Source organism: Daucus carota, chromosome 8, assembly GCF_001625215.2.
Source record: "Daucus carota subsp. sativus chromosome 8, DH1 v3.0, whole genome shotgun sequence".
NCBI lineage: Eukaryota > Viridiplantae > Streptophyta > Magnoliopsida > Apiales > Apiaceae > Daucus > Daucus carota.
In genome coordinates, this window is record NC_030388.2 from 28,840,972 (window position 1) to 28,860,469 (window position 19,498).

General features: G+C 33.4%; 1 long non-coding RNA gene across 1 annotated transcript; it reads right to left on the reverse strand.

Moving 5' to 3' along the window:
- Positions 1–11,356: 11,356 nt before the first annotated feature.
- LOC108200092 (uncharacterized) lies at positions 11,357–14,851 on the reverse strand. The gene is made up of 3 exons (XR_001802611.2): positions 14,515–14,851; positions 12,568–12,638; positions 11,357–11,702 (listed from the first exon to the last, which is right to left on the reverse strand). It is a non-coding gene; the product is annotated as an uncharacterized LOC108200092 (long non-coding RNA).
- Between the last annotated feature and the right edge of the window lie 4,647 nt (positions 14,852–19,498).

The window sequence follows — 19,498 nt, forward strand, 5'->3', positions numbered from 1 at the left end:
GAGGCTTCAATATATATAGCAACCATTCTTTGCTAAAGATACCAAACAATATTGTGTGTACTGACCAACTCAGTTTTGAAAAACAACCTCCTTGAACTGAACCCTGAAGAGTCACCACTTGAAACCAATAGATTTCATCTGAATCTCACATGACTAAACCTCTCAGACAGTGTTATGCTAATCCTTGAAGTTCTGTCCTCACATTCTTCAAAAGTGTTAACTTTCGTGGACTTGAGCTTCGTCAAATTCAGCAGTTACAAACTCTTATGTTCAATCCTAAGGTTCTGACATAAATGCACGAAACTGATTTGGTGCGGTAGTAACTCGATAATTATATCCTTAAACCTCCACAGTTCTCTGTCTTTGGTTCAGCTGATTCCAAATAGATTTAGCATTGGTACAATTCACTGAGTAATTGTATATCCCTGAATCACTGAGTTAGATTGAAATCCTTTGAAGATTCTTCTGCAAAAACTTCTCTTTTCCTACTACTAGTGGTGCCATTCAAAGTTGACATTCCGAGCCCTGGAAAGATGCTTCATTGTAGATGTAGCAAATTCCCATCCTGATCTGGTGATCTGATAATCAAGTCGGAGTAATTACTCAGATCAAGGCCTGAAGTACCTTCTTCAAAATCCACTTTTAGTAGTACCAAATTAGTCTTCAATAGAATCTTCTTCGAATCACAATCAGCTTTGTCGAACATAGAAAACTGCTTCTAATAATCCTTTGAGAAATCAATTGGATTGGGTCATCAATGTACTTCCATTACCGGTTCTGAGAATTTGGTATTTGAAAGCCCGGTGTTTGTCTTGTAATCTGTCAGCCTGATCTGTCTCAACTAAATGTCAATCTGATTTGTCTTGGAGTAGAATAATTTAAAAAGTTACGGGACACTTGATTATTTAAACTAAGTTTAAATTATAAAGAAAATAAATTTAGAAATAAGTTTTAAAAAATGAAAGAAAATAAAATATAAAATAAACTTAGTTAAATCTATAAAGTAAATTTAATTATATTTAAAAAAATAAATTCAAATAAATTCATAATAAACTGAATAAGTTTAGAATAAATTTATTTCAAATTCATTTAGTAAATATATTAAAATTTATTAAATAAATTTAAATTTTGAAAATATTCAAGTGTCTCGTCTCCAATTAAATCATAGCTTCCAAAACAAACTAAATTGAACCCTTGAACTGAACTTATATCCATAATCAGTTAAAACCTCTTAAATTTATATTCTAGATTTTAACTTAAATTTAAATCATAAACTATACAAATTTAAATAATAAATTTATAAAATTTATGATAAACTTAATAAAGTCTAAGAGTAAACTTTACAAGTCTAAAATAAATTTAAACAAATTTATTAAATGAATTTGGTAAAGTTTATAAAGTAAATTTAATTAAGTTTATAAGATAAATTTAATTAATTCATAATAAACTCAATTAATAAGTTTAAAATAAATTAAGTCAAATTTATAAAATAAACTTATTAAAATTTAAAGTATAAATTTATAAGTCCCAGTCCAAAGTTCAGTATCCGACGGATAATCCTTGCTTAGGTCTACGGACAAATTCAGCAACACAAACCGGAAGAACATTTCCCCTAATCAAATATCGAAAGCTAGGTTCTTGATTTTCCGTACGATTTAGGATCCTGATTTGTATATCAATCAACCTGCTCTGATACCAATTGTTAGGTCCAAAGTATCGTAGAAGGGGGGGTTGAATACGATACTCACTACAATTTAAAATTCTTTCGAATCTTGCGGATAAACAAATTGCAGTTCTGTAATGGGTTTCGTGTTCCGGATATTTATTGAGTCGGTTTCTGAGGATATGAAAATATTAAACCAACACACAATATTTTCCAAGGTATATCTGTATATTGATAAATACCTCGAAGGTGCTACAAATCCAAACCCGAAGGTTGGCAGCAGAGACTACAATACACTCTACACACAAACGCCTATCAAAACAGATCTTCTATCTAAGCTCTCGTATGTGTGTAGTGTGTGCACTTTACAAAGTGTGTAGTTATTTTCAAATGAAAATACTAAGCTCTATTTATAGGCTTTCCAACAACTAACCATGGTTAACGAGTTCGTCCTGGACGACTTGAGTTCGTCCTGGACGGATTCGATTTACAAAAATAAGTCTAACTCCAAATATATGCAGGAAGTGGCGCCAACTTGATATACATATATATTTGTATATATATATATAACAAAGTTGCGCTTCAATCACCACTTACTGTATTGCCTTCACTTAGAATAAATCTAAGTAAGTTGAGAGAAGGGGAGTGCATGAAGAAGAGGCGCAACATTTGACTTTTGGTCAAATGTTGCGCTTCAACATTCATTATACAGTGTCCTCCTGAGTTTGTACTTGGAGAAACCACCAGCCATCCAAAGTTGCGCCTGGATAGTGAATTGGAGGCGCAAACTTTGACCGAGTCAAAGTTTGCGCTCCAGGGGATATCCTCCATTGCCTTGTGGAGTGCTTCGACTTAGAGTTAAAACAATTCAAGGGAATTGTTAGCGCCAACTTTGACAAGTCAAAGGTTGCGCCTTTGACTCTGGTCAAAGGTTGCGCCTTTGACACAGTGGAGCACAGTAGACATATATATGACTTAGAGAATTCTACAAGTATTAAACTTGCGCCTCATATATGCATATATATATATATATGACTAATTGTGTTAATTTAATTACTTGAATATATATGTATTCAAGTAATTCACAATTAAAGAAATATATATATATATATATATATATATCACTGAATCCCTTGATGACTTCTTTTGATCTTTTAACTGACTTGATCAATGATTCGTTGATTGAATCCACTGAATACTTTCGTACGTCCTGACGTTCTGTGCACTGGTCTGGTTCACGAACGACTCGAACTGAAATGATTCCTTGAATCCTTTGCTTGATAATATACTTGATCAGTCATTCCGGGTTAGTTTATGCTTCAGTTTGTTGATTATAAATAACCAACCAAGATATATAGAAATATCTTGCTTCAGGGGTTGCACTGAAATCTTTCGAGTACTTGGACAACATCTTCATTGCTTCCACAATCTTGAATACTTCAATCTTTATTCTTCACTGAGGCATGAACATATTAATGAACTTCTTCCAGTGAACTTATTCCTTCAAGACTGTAGATGACTTCTTCAACCTTTGTCTTCGTATCTTCCGATTCCGGTGCAGGCGTAGTGTTATTTACTTGTCCTGTTCTATTGTTGAGTTATCATCCCTATGTAACAGATAGGGTTGTCTTTACATTTAGACTTACAGTGTGATCCAGTGGAGTCCCCGCAGGAAAACTGATCAAACAATAGATATTTATTAAGCAGATCAAAATATTTGTTTCATAAATATTTAAGTGGTGAAATACAAATAATTACCGGATGGACAGGTAGGCCAGTGTCTTTAGAAAAAACTCATACACAAAAGCCAACATATCTGCAAGATGATAGAAAAATGTGAGATAGGTTTTAGCTGCAGCCTGCAAGCATTCTGGTGAGATCGAGAGCATCAAATTAAAAGCAATGTAAAAAACAAACATAGTTTTTCTGAGTAAAGAATTGTATAACCTGAATTCAGAGCCAAACTCAGAGAGAGATTGTAGAGAGAGAGAGAACGAGAGAGATGTGTTACTGAAGAAAAAAGGTGCAACTTAGGCGTATAGATGTTGAGTTACAGAGAGATGGCCGGAAGCTAAGGAGCGAGAGGTTGGAGTATTATCCAGGTGATCACAACTAATATCACTAAAGAGATGAAGCAGATATATGATGATGAACAAGAGGGATCTTTATAGGATGCTTTTTCCAAATTATAAGCTCAAGAATATGGTCACTATTGCAACATTCTTGGCAAATGGAATTGTCTCGCATTGTAAAAGCATCATTACATGCTCCCAGATGGAACCGGCCATTCGGGCGGGTCGGGCCGGTTCAGTCGGTTTTCGAACCGCCACCGGTGGAACTCGTGCAAAGCACGTGCTTTGCACGGGTTAGAAAGCTAATTATGTTAATAAAGACATATATGATAACAAAAGAGATATTATTAGATTTACCTTTTTAAGAGAAAAGATCTAAATGAGAATGTTATACATTTAACTACAAAGATTTAAGTGTAATGGTATGCATTTAAGTGTAAAATTTATGTTAATAAAGAAATACTCATATGATAACCGTCCGCAATTGCAATCCCATTAGCTGATAGTCTGATATGTTTATTACAGATTTAGTCTTAAGTTAATGTCAAGTTGGAGATTTTAATAATACAATTTGTATGATAGATAAATATCATTACCTAGGTTATTGAAAGATTTCACTAAATCTTTCTAATTTTGTTTAGTTATGTATCACGTGATATAAATCACCATGATATCAACAAAGATGATGTGAAACATTATCATATCTGACATGATTTATGAAAAAAATAATAAAAATTCACATGTATCTTAGGGATTTATTTTTCTCGTTTGATGAGTTCTGTTGTTATGACTTATGAGTGGAAAAACTAAATATTAATTTTTAATTCTTGATAGTCAATATTAACTAAGGCGAAGGGGTTTTGTATGATAACTAGCAGGATCGCCTCATGTATTTAATATACAATCCAGACTTTCAGTAAAATTTATGTCAATATTATTGTTGTAACTCAAATTTATAAGTTTGGCTCATCTGGTTCGTGTTTCCTAATAATGATGAACTCTGATTCCTGTTCCTTAATTGGAACCGTTGTATACATATTAACTACACCAATCGAAATGTACATATATATCTACCTATATAAGGCAAAGTCATCGAGGACGGCTTACATGACTTTTTCCTTACTTTTAATCAGAATTCTCCTTTCTCACCCTAGCCAATGTATTTGAGTTATTCTACTGCCTTTTTTTATCCCTATTTAATTTCTATATGTTTCTTTTGCCAAATTTAGAGCGAGTTTCATTAATACTTTGAAAGAGAAACCTGGACAAACCCCCAACTGATCATACAATCAGGTTAAAAATAAATAAATGAACTAAATAATTAGCCGCTTTATTTCCGGATTGCCTAATTAACTGAATACAAATATTCAGAAAATTAAAAATGAAGATGATGGTTTCTTGAGCAATCCAACCTGCATCTCCCCTGAAAACAGTAGTTTCACAATTGACCCTCACAGTGATTTCATGAATAGTACAATGTTCAGAGGACTCAGTTGCAAAAATTGAGTTTAGTGGCCTCATGTTATAAACATATGTATTTTGAGAGAGGTGAGCACATGCGATTTTCACTATTGTTCCAAACGCACTCCAACTATCTACCTGCCAGACACCAGCTATAGACCCGCCGAAAGTGTTGTTGATGCAAGATCTCCAGATATCCCAATACATCGTAAAATTCATTTTCAACACAAACACATCGCATAAAGCGAAACACGTTGCACAAAGCGAGACAATCAAACATACAAATAATAACTCAAACAGAAGACAACGAAAAAACGCAAATGGGTTTTCCAAATTTTGTGGGAAAAAACTCAATTTTATTGAAAAAGAAACAAACGAAGAGGATTATTGATAAAAAAATTAGAAAGAAGAGAAGAGGTGTTGTGTAGATGGAGAAGGGGCGGCTAGAAAATTGAGATGGGATTAAAAGAGATAGGGATAGAGAAGAGGTGAAGAAGGAGATGGAGGCGACTAGGGTTAGAGAAAGATGGAGCGGCCGACTCTCACGAGAGAGAGAATTATATGACAAGTTCAAATTCACTTTATGTAAAAAAAATTCTTTTAATGCAAAAATCATTCCAGCAAAAAAAATTGATATTAATTTTGAAATAAAGTACTGATCAAACGAGTTAATTACCATCCGCAATTGCAATCCCATTAGCTGATAGTTCCATACTAACTAGTAGCATGATAAGAACATAAAAACTTAATCTTTTTCGGCTACTGCGAAATGCAGGTTTAGGAGGGATTTGAAGAGATGACACAGATCGAAAATCACTTGTTCCTGAACTGCCAACTTTGGTTGTAGATTCATCACCCTTGGGACCAACTTGCTTGTACCAATATTCTTCTGATCTTATTATTCATTCAATCATTAAAATAGTACTAGTATAAATGACATATAAGGACCATATGATAATTGTCAACAAATACCGAAAATCTAATGTGATCACTACTCTCCAGTAGTAAGGATTAATTAGTCGATTAATTCAACATAAGCAAAAAAATCAAGGTATAGGAAAAACAAATTCAAACAATAGTAACGGTGACTTGCATAATCAGGTAAAAGAAACATAATTACTACGAGTCTATGACTACAAGTGTTATAACTGCAAGCTGCATATTGTAGGAATACCTGCATCAGATAAGGCGACATGTTATGTGATGGCATTTGCTTGTAATCAACTTTCCGCTTAGCTCCTATTAACACGTACCTTTTAGCTCCAGGAGTATCTAATATCCGTTCAGAGATTCACCGCATAGAAATACTATCAAGTATATAGTGAAGAGTTATACCCAAATTTCTCGGCAGAGTAAATATGATCACAAAAAACTTCATAAATAGACTAAAAATAAATAAAATTGCTTATAGAACATGTAACAAAATCCATAATCAAAAGCCAAAATCAGCTAAATTAATTATCATACAAATGTACATGTGAATTCAATCTATTTTTACATAATTATTATATACAGAATTCCACAACATCGAAATCAGAGTTATAATTCAGCTTAAGACTCGAATAACAAACAAAGACCTTCAGTATAAAGCAGATCAGTACTGTCAGAGTAATATAGACTTGATTTATCAATGTAACATCATTTTCAGACTTAACCGCAAAAGAGATAACACAAATACATGTAGAAACTTTCTATCCATATTTGCAAACTTATTTATCGCGAAAACTCCTCATTTGTATAGCTTGAACGCAAGTTGAAAATCACGAGTTGAATAGAGATCAACGCTTACAGTCACAAAAATTATTAGCGATCCAAATCAACAGTTTCAATTATACATATTATGTATGTTACCTAACTGGAATCGAGTAGCGAAATTATGTGTAGCAGCGAAATTATGCGTGTAGCTTACTCTGAGTTGATATAATACGAGAGAGAGAGGGGGGGGGGGGGGATGTGGAGAGTGATTAATCTGCCTAATTTACTTCTTTCTCTGCACTTCATTTGTCACTCACACTGAGACTGATAGCAAAAATAAAGTTGGTCATTTCTTTTATATCAAGATTCTTTTTTATTTCCATTAAGTTGGACTTTCACGACAAAAGTTTAATTGATAATTTGTTCCTAATGAGTTTAAAATACATCTCTCTCTCTCTCACACACACACACACACACACACACACACATATATATTTGGCGCAGTGAAAGTGTCAATAATTATATCATATGTATAGTGAAGATGGAAATTTATACATGTCACTAAAAAACTTGCATAAAAAACTTGCAAAAGAATTTGCGAGCTAAAAATCACGCACAACATATGCACGATTTATGCTTCTGAATCCGATATACGACTTACATTAGACATTACTTATCAAAAAAGTCCGAACCTAGAATAAGATAAATTATTATTACTAACCACTGAAATTTCACTAAATATAAATCTATAATTTTGTAATTAACTCTTCTCTCGTATTTAATAAATCTGTTAGAAACAAAGGTACCGAACACAAACAAGCAAGACAATAACTATAACAAACCAAATACAAATGATCTATCACCAAAAATATGCCAATCAGTATAGTTTAAAAAATATTTAACATTGATCCGCTAAAAATTTCACTCACAAGCATCGCAAATCAACTCAATCGACGGTAATTAATCTTCAATTACAGAGAACCACAAAACCCTAGCTCTGATTGCCAATGTAAGAATAACCTAAAGAGTCGCACAAAGAAAGCTTGGAGGAATATTTAATTTAAATTTTGATTTAAATTAAATAGATAATTCAAATTATTTATTATCAGTTAAGTTATACTTAATTAAAAGGATAAATGAATTTTGAATTTATTAATAATGAAATCAGAAATCTAGTTGGTATTTGATAATTAAGTGAGACTTAATTATAATAGGAATAGAATTTCATTAAAAACTTTAATTTGATTAGAGTTAGGATTGTTTAGGTTTCTCCCATATAAACATCTATCTACAATACAAGTAGAGTGAAGTTTCGTCATTCTTATTCGGTCCATATAAGTTGCTTGGATCTTCAGTTACTAACAGCTGAACCACATTATTGTAATTGTATCTTACCGCCTCATGCAAGGGAGTCTCACGTTCCACATTCGCTGTTCTAATCAGAGTTTGTATCAAGGAAAATTTACGTTGTTCAAGGGAAGACTTAGCTGCATCAATGAGAGCTACAACCACTTGATAGTGTCCTTGCCTTGCTGTCATGTGAATCGTGGACTCACCTCTTGAGTTAGTCTTCGGCAGTAATTATACATTATTACTTAAAATGTGTGTGACACATTTTATACTCCCGTATTGGCATGCTAGATGAAGCACTCTGCTGTTGGTAGCAGTCAGTTGATCACCGACAACAAGAAGGACTTCCATCTGCTTAAGGACATCAAAGTTATCCTTAATGACAGCATCATATAACGCAAGATCCATGTGATTGATAGTGTGTATTATGGCCTTATCCTACCGTTGACAAATTCCCCGGTGTCTAGCAGGAACTTCATTGTGTGTGATCGGTCAAGATTGCAAAGTTGAGATGAATGCCAAAACTCTCGGGGACATGTCTCAGCTCAAGATGATTAACACAAGGGCTTTGAATTTCTTGCACAGTTCTTGCACAGATAGTATTCTTGCACAGTTCTTGCACAGATAGTAGAGAATCGGATTCTATCAGAACCCTTTTATACGGCAAGGACAGGAGCCAAGTTATTCCTTTATCAACTGCCAAGGCATCAGCTTCAAAAGCTGTAAGCTTTTTATATTTGGGTTGCTAACTTAACGGTATCCTAGACATATATTTGTATTTAAGAGTGCTTATATCAAAGTAACAAAATTTGATTATCATTATATATTTTTATTTAATTATAATTATTATATTATCATGAAAAGACTTGTATATTACTCCCTCCGTCCCAATCAATTCTATACAGTTTCTTTTTTGGGATGTCCCATCATTCTATACATTCCCAAAATAGCAACTTTTTATAATATAAAACACTACTACACCCACTATATTCTCCCACTATCTCCATTATATAATAATAAAAACACTATTACACCCACTACTTTAGAGCAAGTCCAAGAGATGCCCTATATCATATCCTAAGTTATTATTTAGGGTATTTGATGAAAAAATTTGGTCCAACAATGTCCTAGTGATGCCTTATATCACTAGGACAAGTTTTTCAAGCTCTATTTTTAAGGCACATCTCTCCTTGCCCTATCTCATATTTTATTATAAATTTTTATCAAACAAACTCTTTCTTCTCATACTTTTATATTGTGTTTTAATGATGAAAGAGAGTATTTAATAATAAAATGTTAAACATCTTGTGAGAATAAGGCACATTGTTGGAGTTCAAGTTAGTAAAATATGTCCTAAATTACTAGGACATGATATTTTATATTATATTTAGGGCTTTAAGTAGGACACTCTTGGACTTGCTCTTACTCCACTATCTCAAATCTATTATTAAAAAATATGTGGGTTCCACCACTTTACCTACTTTCCATCTAACTTTACTCATTTCTTATATTTTTTTTTGGTCTCCGTGTCCGATCCCAATGTATATAATTCATTGGGACGGAGAGAGTAGTTACTAGCATTATTTGCCCGCGCTCCGTGCACGGGCGTCAATTATTTATTGTTTATATTCATTTCAGAAATTAATTTAATACTTCATAACCTTTTAATATCATGAAATATATGTTAAAAAAATTGGTTAAAAATATTGAATAGACCATAATATATTGATTTTATCATTGAAATTGTTATAATTAAAAATAGCAAATCTCAAAAATATAAATATACAACTGTGAATGATAATATATTTATTTTTATCATAATGTTATATAGGTACTTATTTAATTATCAATAAAATATAAATATACAACTGTGAATGATAATATATATCAAGATATTAATTAATAAAATCTCTATTATTGATTTTTGCACCTGAATCCCATAATTTATGGAGTCATATAAGATGGTTTTATTGTATTTTAATGAGATTTTATTGTGTTTTAATGAGGTATTTAATGAGGTATTATTGTGTCGAATTAGTGATTGATTGGTGTATACCAAATTTATATTATGCTGATAAGGATTGTTAACTAATAATAGTAAAAATAGATATAAATTTTAATAATCTATTCTTCAATTTGCAAATCATAAAAGAGTTAATGATATATAGTTTTTAATGATAATTTGAATAATTTAATCAAAGAAATTCATAAATAACAAGATATCACGATTAGATAGCTGAAATAGTTAAAAAAAATTTTATTGTTCTAGGTCCTCTGTTCAATTCTGACTCATCTCGATTTTTTTTACTCAATTGTAAGATTATATAAGTCATATATTCTTAAAGGCAAAAAAGAAAAAATTAATACGAAACGAATTAATTTGTTATCCTTCAGTACGGGTTGGGTTTCATGAATTCATGCTGCTTTTGGGTTGCAGTGTCACATGTTCTTCATCACATGTCATTAGTTATGGGAGTTTACCAATTCTTGCTTACTCTTTTTTTTCTGGGCTTTTGTTTTGTTGGGAAGCACCATGCACAGCCCAATAGATCATTTCTGCTTGCCAGGCCGATATATTTTATTATTTCTCAAACTTAAATACTTATTCTTAAATATAAAAGTTATATATTTTTTTTGAAACAAAAAGTTATATTTTTTTAAAGTTAATAACTTAATATAATTTTTGAGACCCATAATCTCTAAGACTATTTTACATTGATGTTGTATAAATTAAAATGGGATTGTAGGTCGTGTACTCGTGTTTAGTAACCAATGTTGTGTTTGGTTGGGTGGAATGAAATTTGTTAAAAGAATGGAATGAGATTAGGAATGAAAGGGTGAGAGAATGGAAAGAAAGTTGAATGGAATAATCATGGAAGGACTAACACGTACATTCCTCGTACTTGAGGGGCTGAACCGTGCAAAATGATACTTGAGGGGTTCATGTGCATGTTGGTGTCAACTTGGAGGGTTAATGTGTATTTTAGCCTTTTTTTATGATTGGAATGGAATGAACTATTCCATTCATTTGAGTTGTTTGGTTACTCAAAGGAATGGAATGGTAATTAATTATTTTTTTGGCAAAGTTTTTCATATAAAATTTTAACTTCCAGAATATATAAATCAAATAGACAAATGGATTAATTTCATGTCAATAGCATACTTCACATTTCATTACACAAATTACAAATTAGTAGTACCTAAATCAACTATAATAAATATTAAAAATTTACAAAAAAAATCCAAACTTTGGCCACTGCTAATTCTCCTTCATAATTTACAAATAAAATACAAAATTTCTCCAAGAAGAGGTCAAGATTTCGAACTATTACTAGCCCTCCCACTTCTCCAGCATGACCAAGTCCACTTTCCAAGCCAGCATCAGGGAATAAAGCACTCTGAACAATATCAGAAATTTATGATGAAGCCGCATTCAGTCTAAGATGCAGGTTCAGATCTGGCTGCTAACAAATTTAGTAGTTTAGCCAAAATTCAGAAAATTGAATGAACTGCAGAGTAAAGAACTTGACAGGAAACTTTGTTAGTCCACACTGACAAAACCATAACACTGTTTTGTTGGAACACTTCAAATGCTACCAATCAGGACATTACAAAAACACATACTTTATATACAACAATATAACCAAGAGTGGTAAGAATAGTTATAGGTATAAGCTTTTCAGTTGATAGTTATAAGTATAAGTTTAGGACAGAGAGACTTAGAAATGTGGTTTTGGAGCCGACACACACCAAATCCAGCATACTAGATGAGTTAGAAAGCACTTTTGAGTGGAGATGATAATAAAAGAATACAGGAGTACAAGGACTCTACTGACAAGAGTTTGGTTTAACTTTCACTAGCCAGTTAAGAGTGAGATTATTAGTCCAACAGTTTGGTCATCATATAAATCAAGAAAAACTAACATCTTTCATCCCACAACAAGTTACCGAACTTAAAATCATCAGTCTGAACTATGCTCTTTTAAATCACTGAAGCTCATAAATAAGTTGATGCATCAAACTTTATTGCTTTAATAGCATCTTAATATGATATTTTGTCTGATTTAGGAGCCTGAGTCAATAATTATTGTATTCGCATAACTGATAACAGCAGCAAAATATACAGAATTTAATTGTGACTTGCTAGTTAATATGAAGTTAAACAACAATTTATAAAATATAAGGTACTTGAACAAATTTAATAGTTGCTACCACACTTCCTATAAACTATCACTTGGCTTCAAAACTACATAAAAGTATATGATTTAAACTTCGAATCAGACACAACAAAAATAATAATGCCAGAGTTCAGGATCAAGATTTCACCTCTCAAGAAGAAAATTCCCCAGTTCAGAAGAGTTGAAACCCCACCAGCAAAGATGTATGATTCAACAAAACTGTGTAAAGCCCAAGAATCAGACAAACCAGTGACAAATCAGACAAAATTACAACTAAAAAGTCAGATTAAGTAAAGGTGAGCTTGTAAGAATAGACTATTGACTTGTATTTTGACAGATAAGTATCTAATTAATAAAGAGAAAAACAGTGCTTAATCTATCACATAACTAGGAAATAATATTCTAAGTTGAGCAAAATGGTACTTCAGTTCAAAGCAGCTTATGACAACTAATGAAACAGGGCAGAAAATAATTTAGTAACATACCAACCGGTTAGCACATAAAATATACGCACAAATAAATTATTTTAGATAAATCACAGATTAGTCCATATTAAGTGTAAATAGGAAACTCACCTATGATAAATGCATTTATTTTAGAAGTGGGGTACCACATCACAGATTACTTTTTCACATTTAAAACCAAACACCCATTAACAAGTAAAACTAAAAAAACAATCTATGCCCAAATAAAAACAAAAACAAGAAAACATCAATCCATGCAATTAAACCCCTTTAACAAAACATTAAAACATTATTAGAAAAATATTTGTAATAAATTAAGAGCATACGATTTTATCAGGTGAGCAAGAGATTGAATGGTCGCTAGTACCCGACAAACTCTCCTTTTTTTATTTTTTGCTAAATGACAAACTCTCCTTTTGAGACCACCACTTCGGACAAAGGCTCTGATGAGCCATGATTCTCTAACTGGTGTTGTTCCATCAGAGAGTATATTGGCCAAGGTTGTCACGACGTCCATGTGGCGTCCATTTGGCGATGTGACGTGAAAAAAGTCTAAAACGTCCTTATCGCCTTGCCAACATGCACCAATCGGGCGCCTCAAGTCGTCACAGGACGACTTAGACGTCACGGGACGCCATAGACGCCGCAGGACGTCACAAAATTGTCAGTATTCTTTTAAAAGCCTGGCATGTTGGGCTTGACCCGGTCCAGCCCAATCCAGTAACCAAATGCATATAAAAGGGTAAGAAAACCCTAAAAACATACAACGGCAGAAAAGCAGCAGGCGCAGCTCTCGCCATCTACACAACTCCTCATCTACAGATTCTACACAGCAGGTTCTCTTCTCTTTCTCTTCTTATCTTTTTATCTTCTTATCTCTTATCTCTTCTCTCTCTCTCTCTCTTATCTTCTTAGTTCTTATCTCTTCTCTCTCTCTCATCTTCTTAGTTCCTTTCTAATTAATGCTATGTTATTGTTATGTTTTAACTATCTGTATTAGTTATTTTGTTACTGCCATGACTTGGTAATTTGGTATTATATTTTATAAGTAATGGCTGTTTATTTAATAGTATTAGCATAATTATTAGTAACTTAACATGTAGAGCAATATATATATTTAAAAATACTATGACTGTTTTCAGCGTCATACGGACGCCACAACAAACGCCACGACGCCGTATTGTTGTGAAGGTCCACGGGCGCCGCAACTCGTCGCGGCGTCGTGACAACCTTGATATTGGCAGCACGATACACAAATATCTATTAGCCTATAACTATTATTAATATGCTTGTGTATAAGTTATATATAGACGCACTATAACCTGGAGATTGGAGGGGAGCTGTGTACCACTCTTCTGCTTGTTTTGAATCTTACATACATTAGTACAGTCCCTCACACTAATCGTATAGTTCTTAGAGACTTTTTATCAAACACCTAATACACATTATTCAAACACAAACATATAACACGAAATCAAGTGCGAACATACTTTTAAACACACAAATCAGTGATAAATAGATACATCAACACATACATCAGCTAGATTAACAAATCATTCATCTAAATCAATATACAAATTACACAATTTAGCAAGATAAATGAAAAACTTTCAAATAGATCAAGCTCGAACCTGTATGCTTAGATTAATTTAGGTTTGAAAATCGTTGCAAATGGCAAAAGAAATCGTTGAGATGCGTGGATTTGATATTGAGCTTGTAAGAAATCGGCGGAGTCGGAGATGGGATATACAGCGTGAGTCCGAATCAGAGAGGGAAGACGTTGTTTTTGTTTTAATCCGAGAGAATGGAATGGACTTGTCCCACTGAGCGAGAAAAAATTATAAAACAAGCCTTTAGAATGGAATGAATTAAAGAATGGATCATTCCATTCCTTTGGTCCAACCAAACAACAATTTTTTTTACTGGGCTGAACGGATCATTTTATTCTGTATAAAATTCATTCTATTCAGGGCAACCAAACAGAGCATAAATCTACTTCTATATATTAAAAGGGGACTAAGGGCAAGAAGAGCAAGAAAAATGCCCGTGAAATTACCTTTATACCCTTAATTTTCACCTAATTTCTGTCATGCCCTGGCCTCTTTGTTTTCTTCATTCTCTCTGCCAGTTTCTATCGTAGCTCTGCTCTTTGCCTTTTGCTTGCCCGCAATTTGTGTTCTGTACTAGAATGCTACTCCAAGATTGGGTTTTAGGAAAACCGTTTGCATATTTTTACAGTTGAAGGATTTTAGCAAACTGCATGCTTTGTTAAACTATAACTCCTCTGTTTTACACAAAGTAGCCATCTCTCGGAAAATGCCCTCCCGTGATGAATTTGGTCACCTGTGCGAAGCTCTAATATGAAAAGTAACAAGGATAAAAAGGAAGATGAGATGCTCGACAAAATGCCTCAATCACCAGGAGACAAACTGAAAGGTAAGGTGGATCCCAATCTCTCTCCTGTATAAACTTCTTGGCACAAGCACTACCGGAGAACAAATAATGATGATGGGATAAAGAAGAATTGGTCACCTATTTTGAAGTCACCACCCCCGTGGTTAATAACGTGGCTTTTGAATTCTGTCTACCTCATGGAACTAAGGTAGTAACTCCACTTAATGAGGTATTGCATCAAGGGCTTGAAAAATTCAAGCACTGTATTGTTGGTACTTTCTCTAAGGGAGTGCTCAGTTACTCGGATGTGAATGAGTTGGCTACTAAACTTTGGTCGAATCATGGTCTCAACAAAGTTTCTCAGAAAAGTGCAAACACGTTTCTTTGGCTAAAAACACTTTTCTCTGGTCGAAGCATTCGAACTAATGCACATTGGATCTTACTAGCACTATGCCATATTGGCTTCGATTGGAGATCTCCCGCTACTACTATAGGTGTGGCAGTGAATATAACATTGCCAAAGTAGCTTGGGGAAAGTGCAGGACGGAGTCTAGCTCGCCCATCAGTAGTCTGGGGGAATTGCAGGACATTGAGCTGATTTTGGCTTCACTTGAAACTTGAAACAGCTGTTTCAGGAACTGCACGAGGATGTCTCTGTTAAATTTTTAACAGAGACTAACGGAATGACCTTTCTGCAAGTTGTAAATGGTATAGTCAGTTGACTGAAAGCTTTTTTTACTCGGTAGGTCAACTAAAAGTTTTGGTCGAGTACAGTGATGAAATAGAGCATTAACCCATAATTGATATTATATTCTATCAAGTAGCCATCGTAGTTGTCTAATTATATATTGTGTGCTTTACATCATGTGCTATTAGTACTTATTCAAGTCTTTAACTGTTAAATTGCTCTTGGTTTTTCGCCGAAAGACTATAAAAAAAAATGGGTTATGATATATTTGTTAGGAGTTCGAGGGGAAAAAAAAAGACACACGCATATCAATTACTGGCTCAGACATTCTTTTTTAGCTAGAATCCTTACTGTATGCAAAGAGCAAGTATTATATATAATTTTTAGCCAAAAAAAAGTGTTATATTTAATAATAATTTAAGTGTGATGAGTGCAACAGTATTCTTTGGCTCAGTCATATTTTGATGGTTTGGTACCTCAACAGACTACTTGAAGTTGTATTGATGTCAACGCAGGGAATTGAATGATAATCAGCTCTCTGGCCATATTCCACCAGCACTCGGGCAGCTCACAGTTTTGTTGGATCTGTAATATTTCTGTTTCTATTTTATGTTGTTAGTTGGGCAATTTGGTTTATTTAATTGAGTAACTTACTCAATGTGATTGTACTATATGGATGCAGAAATGTTGCCAAAAACCATCTTGAGGGACCTATACCTGATAATCTTAGCTCTTGCACTAATCTTAATAGCTTGTAAGTGTATTCTCTTGCATTCCTCTTACTATACCCTGCAATAGACCATTTGTCCTCATTTTAAAGGAATAAATGATAACTATATTGATCTCTTTAATGGCAGCAACGTTTTTTGGAACAAGCTAAATGGGGCCATACCCTCTGCATTTGAAAGGCTTGAAAGTATGACATATCTGTGAGTTACTAACTGATCTCATACCTTTTGGCCAATATTGCATTGTAGACATTCTCTCCAAGGAAATGAACTGAGAGAATGGTTGAAAAAAATGTTAGTTATATAGCAAGTAATAAGTATAAGTTATACTCTTTTACATTATAAATTATTGTTGATGATTTTGGAATACTTCAGGAACGCAGACTTATATTATTGTAAATTATATTTAGTAAATGTCAGTAATCAACTCTAATAAATTTATCCTTCATCTCTAGGAATCTCAAGGGCCCAATTCCAATTGAGCTATCCCGTATTGGTAATTTGGATAAATTGTGAGTAAGAAGTTCATATATGTTCCTCAATTTTCTCTCTGTATTCTTTTTTGGGATATAATGTCCTTGCTGCATCACTAGTTATGACTTTCAAACTGTTTATAAGTGGTATATGATCTTTTGTGCAGGGACCTCTCTAATAAAAGTATTAATAGTGCAATTCCTTGGCCGTTTGGTGATTTGGAAATCTTCTTAAACTGTGAGTTTGCTGGGTTGCAATTATTGAAATCTTTTAAACAAAGACAAGATATTTTACACTAACCACACTTATCAACTACGATAGGAATTTAAGCAAGAACAATCTAAGTGGACTAATAACTGTGGAGTTCAGTAATCTAAGAAGTGTTATAGAGATGTAAGAGATTTTTATATGGCATGATTGTGAATATCATATATCTTGCTGATTTAGATTGTTTGATTGAACTTGTTATGTTCTGTATTTTAGAGATCTTTCGCACACTAACCTGTCTGGTGCTATTCCTGAAGAGCTTAGCCAGCTGCAGAATATATTTAGCCTGCAAGTCTCTCTTGTCTAATTTAACTGCTGACGTTTCTGGAACAGTGCAATCATAAAGTTAAAATCTACTTCTATATATTAAAAGAGAACTAGGGGCAAAAGAAGCAAGAAAAATGCCTGTAGAATTACACATATGCCCTCAGTTTATAAAGAATTTCTATAATACCCTCTGCCATTATATCCATGTTTTTAGCGCCCAGATAATATTCGGATCGTGCAGAGCATTGATCAGTCGTTTTGAATACTGAAGCGATATGGTTGGCCAGTTGAAATATGCTTCCACAGAAGGTAATTCGACGACTAAAGCCAGCAATTTGTTTTTTGTACCGGTTGCCTTTCCTAGATCGGCTTTTAGGGAAAAGGGATTTAGCATTGCTTCAATCTTTGTGTGTATTTCAATTGTGGTTACGCCGCGGCACACTCTCCATGACTGTTTCCAGACTTGCAATCTACTACAAGCAAAGAGATTTCAACTTCTACCCTGCATGGGCTTATTCCATTCCAGCAGTCATTCTAAAGATCCCATTTTCATTTGTGGATGATGGGCAGGGCTTACACACTATGTTATAGGTCATAGTCCTGAATCAAAAAGGTAAAGTTTCATAGAAATATTTAACTAAAGGTCTTCTTTATCTATTGTTCTTTAGTGCTTCTAATGATTGCAAGTGTATAGGTTTTTTCACCAGCTACTACTCTTTGCTTTTGTCAATCAAGTGCCTACATCATTATTTCGCCTAATACGATTTTTACTGATCAGTCTGTTGCAACCTTCTGCGGTGTCTTTACCGTATTAATGAAATGCTTGTAAAAAGAAGAGCATGCCCTTGTCTAAGTATATATTACATATCTGCCTTGATTTGATTGTAGTTAAGGGTTCTCACATTGATGTTTAGCTTCATTTTTGGTGATTATTAGTTAATGGGGTTTATTTATGTGCATATATCTATGTTAATGCGCGTCTAAATTGCAATTACCTCTTGTGTTTTTGGTTTCATAAATTGTGTTTGGCTTGAGTTCAGTACGGGGTCCGATTTACGGGTCTCCTTTTCTTATTTAAGAATTGTTTTGTTATTTAAGTTAATGGTTTTTTGGTTTTCCATGTTTTTTTATTTTGTTTTGCAATTTAGATTATGAAGTCTTACATATGGATTTAAACTTTGGATGGTGCTGTACAAGACGTTGAACAAGGAATTGCAATATCATGCCCGTATATAGCTCCCAGAGTTATACCTATCTCTTTGAGTTTAATTGTTTGATTATTGTCGCTTTCATGGACTACCTGGAAATTCTAACAAGGTTAGACATATCTTTATTTCTACTTGTCAATATCTATGTCATTTTCCTGCATTTAAGTCTTACATTAAGCCCTGTGTGTATGTTTATAATATTGCCCTTGGAGAGAGACTCTAATCAAATATTAGAGTATAATTTGTTCAATCTACAAATTGCCAAAAGATGAATAAAAAGGCTTCATATAAATTACAGGTTGATTCAAAAGCATTGTCCGAGACATAAGGAACCAAGTATATTATCTTGTATTCTGTTGCAAGAAATTCAATTGGGAGGAAAGGGGGTAGAACTGAATATACATTTTAGTACAAATATGGAAATTTATGTATGATACTAATTCATTCCTCAATTCTACTTTACATATATGAACTAGAATTCAATCTCACCATTCTCACACACTCAAATCTCTTTACAGAAAGAAGTTAGCCGCCCAGAGTTTTTTCTTTTAAATGCTAACCTTGCTCTAAACTTTTTACTTGCACTTCT